Genomic DNA, 4,807 nt, shown 5'->3' on the forward strand with positions numbered 1-4,807 from the left:
ACAAAGCTATTACTATGAAGTTATTACTTTGATCTCCAAAAGCAAATAAAGGGGGTGAAAATGATGTTTTAGTAATTCTTCAAGTCCTATCTGGCTATATAAAGTATATCCAAAATAGGATTTTTCACTCAGAACTCATTCTAGATATTTTAAAGTATTGTACACTCTGCCTAAAAATATTTCCCTGTGCTTAACTGGTTTCATTACAGCACAAAAACACTTCAAAGCAATGAAAGGACTCATAAGAGGCATCTGATACCTAGGCTTCCATCACCACCAGCCTGTGTCATGTCACAGAGGTATTTCTGACAGATGTGGGTCCTTCAGGATCTGTATCTCCATTATGCTTCTTCACTGCTGAGTGTCAATACACCAGGTCTACTCATCGTGCGCAAGACAGTTTAAGAAAGAGAGTTGGGATTATTCAGCCTGGGGAAGAGAAGGCTCTGGGGAGACCTTATAGCACCTTCCAGAACATAAAGGACACCAGCAAGAGAGCAGGAGAGAGACTTTTCACAAGTGGATGTAGTGATAGAAGAGGTGATGGTTTAAACTGTCAGAGGGTAGATTTAGATATTAGGAAGGAATTTTCTGTGAGGGAGGTGAGACACCGGCACTGGTTGCACATAGAAGCTGTGTGTGCCCCATCCTTGGATGTCTTCAAGCCCAGGCTGGATGGGGCTTTGATCAGCCTGTTCTAGAGAAGCTGTCCCTGCCCATGGCAGGGGCATTGGAACAAGATGATCTTTAAGGTCCCTTCCAACCCAAGCCATTCTAAGATTCTGTGATTCCATGATCTTGGCAAGTGTATAACCCGTCCCTCATCAGGAGTAGTTTTTCTTAATGTTAAAATAGCCTGGATCATTGTTCTTCTGAGTGCTGTTTGTGTGGCTGTAGGTGTCATCTCAATGGCACCAAGTTTGTGTAGATCTGTCATAGCTGCTGCCTGAGACCAAGTCCCTTGGCATCCTGCTGTGAGTTACCTGGAAGCAATCCCACAAGCAGCTCTGACAGTTTTATATTTATGCTGTGCAGTGTTTTGGTCTCCAGAAACCAGGGCCAGACTTCTGTCCCAGGATTATGTATCACCTTCTCTAATGAGATGGAAAACACACCAGAATACAGGGCTCAGAAACTCCATAGAAATGACCACACAGCAGCCTAGAGGGAGAATTTTCACTCCTCACAGCTGCCAAAGGGGCTTTGTGCCAACAAGAGACACAAGGCAAGACTGCAGCAAGCCACTAGCAATACCCTTGTCCAAGAAATGTTCTAGCTTGCACTGCTACTTCATGGCTCTCAAACCAGATTTGACTTAAGTGACTTTAGACCAGATTTAACTTTAGGTTTCCATTCACAGTCAAGAAGGAATAAAGATGCTTTGAGCATGGGTTTGGCTTTCAGTTGTCCTGAGGATCTTACCGAAGACCTTGGCTGGGCTGGTTTACAGGCAGTGTGTGACTGTAATTTTTTTTTTTTACATAAGTACCCATCTTCCCTTTCCTGTCAGGTCAGCCAGCCAGTCTGCAGCTGAGCTCCATGGAGATACAGAAAAAGGAGTAAAGCAGTTGCAGTTATAAAGACCGTAAGTTACTCCTTTCTCTGATGGTGGGTGAGTGTAGGTTGCTCTAGTTTTTCATGCCAGCATCCCACTTTCCTTAATGACTGTTTTAACTTCAGCCCTCACCACTGTCTTTCAGCCAGCTCTTAAAGCATGCAGAAATACCAAGCAGAACCTTGTCATTTCTCCATATTTGCAAGTTGAGGTTTCCTAAGAGAGGTTTTCATGAGTGAAAGCACCTCATGAATGCAGGAGATACAGTTGTCAGGGATGACAAAATCTGACTGGTCAGGACTCTATTTTTTGTCTTTTTTTATTAATACTGTTACTTGAATTAATGTTTTTAGTATTACTTCAGTGAGCTCCAGCAATCTTAGAAAGACTTGGACAATCTTTGACTGGGGGGATTTGATGTGGGTTTCTTTCTTCCTCATGTTCAGGAACTTATCCAACTATAAGCCTAGAGGAGTGATGACCCCTCCTTAAGCTGGAAAAATGTTCTTAAGATTCCCTCTCAAGACCAAGAAAGAGAGAGAATTGCTCCTAGAAAATGACTCCATTTTTGAGGCAAGTGCATTTTCACTGACATTTCCCTCTCACCTTTGGGAAAACTCAGCTGAGTGCCTGAAATTAGCAGTCATGAATGTGTGTAAGGATGTGTGTAATGAAAAACTATATGGAAGGTAAATGACTCAGGGAAAGTAAAGGCCATGTAGCTAACTGGAATGGAAAAGCAATTGTCCATTAGATTCAGCTTCCATCTATCAATCACAGCCCAGATGTCCACATCAGGACAGCCACAGGAATGGACACATACAAAGCAGGGGTTCTTAGGAGAAGGTGGGATGGTGTTCCGTGTGGGTTAGCCCATCTCCACCAGAATTCCTTCCTTGTTGTGGTGTGCACAGGAGGGACCAGAGACATTATTTCTAGCATAGTGTGTATAGTTTGCTCTAGATTACTAACAATGGGAAATCAGTAAAAGTGAAATGACAAACAAAACCTAACCAAAGGATGCAGTCTTTGTCCTGAGGTTTGATCTAGGCACAAAAATGCAAGCATCAATAAAAGCTTACAAGACCACTTATTTCTGCTTGTTCTGGTGTTGCCAACAGTTCTTGTCATTTGAAAATGCATCAGCAGTGTCTTCTAAGTACCTTCCTTGTCCCTTTGTTCATCTCAGGGAATTTATCTAATCACTGAAGTCTTTTTTTTTCCCAGTTAGTGTTTGGAAGCACTGCAGAATAGTTTGAATATGCATCTGTATGTAGAGAGAGTTTATCAGGGTAAAGCAAATTTTGAAATTTGTGACAATAAATTCCTAACACGTCATATAAATATGTTATGTTAAATGTCTGGTAATCTGGGCAGGGTAAAATGTGATTTTTTTTTAAAGTTAGTTCATATATATAGCATACATAATTATAACTGACACAAATATAAGCTGAGAGCCAGACTAAAAAATGGCTATTATGTGCCTAATTTAATCTTAAGTGTAAATTACTCTTCAGGTGCCTTTTTTTTCAGTAGAAGTTTATCTAATTTAAGGAGCCCAGGACTTGCCTCTTCACATCTTTTAATATCACTGAGTGAGAATCAAGTGTGTGGGTTTCCATCACCTTGATTACCCTTGCCATCAGCAGGAGAAACTGTGCTGCAAGTGATAATAGCAATAATAAGATAAACTTTTTTTTTTTTATTCCAGGCAGAATAAAAAAATCCCATCAGTTCCCAGAGAAGTATAATTCTTGTCAATAAGAAGATTAAAGGCTGTTTAGACTACCATCATTTATCCGTCATTTTTCCATGTCCATTTAGGTCCATGGAGAACCTAAAAGCAAAATATTTTAGCAGCAATACCTACATAATCATGATAAAGATACCAGTAACCCTTTTCCCTGAAATGGCTGTAGCTGCCCATATCTACAGGCTGTGAATAAAGCTAAGTCTCACAAAGGAGAGATATCAGGCTCATGAGTAAGAATGTCTGCTTTCAGTATGAATATGTTTGATCTAAGTAGCCTGAAGCTTGAAAAAAAAATGAAAAAAAAAAATTGAGAAGGTTCACTCAGCCCTACATTTCCTCCTGAAATGAAATCTTTACACTGCTGTTCGGTCAAAGCAAAATGGTGGCTCTGAAGATGAACTCAAGTGCTGTGTCTGAGTTACTGCCCTTCTGTTTCTTGAAAACCGTTCTCTAACCAAGGGTTATTTGTTAGCACCACCACTTGCATTCAGACTTTACTAAGTGGTTAGCAGAATGCAGCCTTGCAGCTTTGCAATGCTTTTGAGAACTGTAGAATCACAGAATGATGCAACTTTCTAGGCTGGATAAGATCTTTGTTAACACAGCACTGCCGAGACCACCACTAAACTACGTCCCTCAATGCCACATCCACACATCTTAATATCCACCTTATCCCACCTTTTTAATACCTGCAGGGATGGTGGCTCAACCACTTCCATGGGCAGCCTGTCCCTGTGCTTGACAAGCCTTTCAGGGAAGAAATTTTTCCATCTGAAGAAAAATATCTTTTAATTTTTAACTTATTTCTTAATCTAATAAAAAATCAGTTAGTTTAGGGTTGAATATAGGTTGACTTATGGATTTTTAAGAACCCCAGAAAACTCAAAAATGAAAAAAAAAACCAACCAAAAAACCAATCAACCGACCAAAAAACAACAAACCAAACAAAACCAAAAACAAAAAACAAGCAAACAAAACCAAATAAAACATTCAAATTTGAAATTCTGGAATAGAAAACCTCCAGCCACCAGCACAGGCTGGGGACCAACAGCTGAAAAACAGTTTTCCAGAGAAGGACATGGTGGCTTTAGTGGGACAAGATGAACAAAAGCCAACAGTACACCCCTGTGTCAAAGAAGGCAAGTTCTAACAGCTGCTGTCCCATTTCTTTGGTTAACTTCTGTTCTGGGCTTGCTCTTCAACTTGTTTAAATTGGGATAATACCATTTGATTACAAACCCACGTGATTACAGTGAAGGCAGACTATCCAGGCTTTTTTCTTCCCTTTTCCTTTGAATGCTGAAGACTTTCACACACCAGTTACTTGTGTGAAGATTCTGACATTTCCATGAGCTGATCAGAATATGCATAAGAAGACTCAGAGGATTTTCCTCCCTTTACAAAAGTTTAAGTGACACAGTCAATTTGGGGTGTTTTATTCTAGAAGACAGAAAAGAGTACCTGAAGAAGTAGTTTATTGCTCATACTCTGAATATTGT

General features: G+C 40.2%; 1 long non-coding RNA gene across 1 annotated transcript; it reads left to right on the top strand.

Annotated features, from left to right (window-relative positions):
* Positions 1-329: 329 nt before the first annotated feature.
* On the top strand, positions 330-3,544 carry LOC111926427 (uncharacterized). The gene is made up of 4 exons (XR_002862934.2): positions 330-540; positions 1,511-1,585; positions 2,002-2,132; positions 3,271-3,544. It is a non-coding gene; the product is annotated as an uncharacterized LOC111926427 (long non-coding RNA).
* Positions 3,545-4,807: the final 1,263 nt, after the last annotated feature.

The sequence above is a fragment of the Cyanistes caeruleus genome, chromosome 3 (genome assembly GCF_971803275.1).
Source record: "Cyanistes caeruleus chromosome 3, bCyaCae1.hap1.1, whole genome shotgun sequence".
NCBI lineage: Eukaryota > Metazoa > Chordata > Aves > Passeriformes > Paridae > Cyanistes > Cyanistes caeruleus.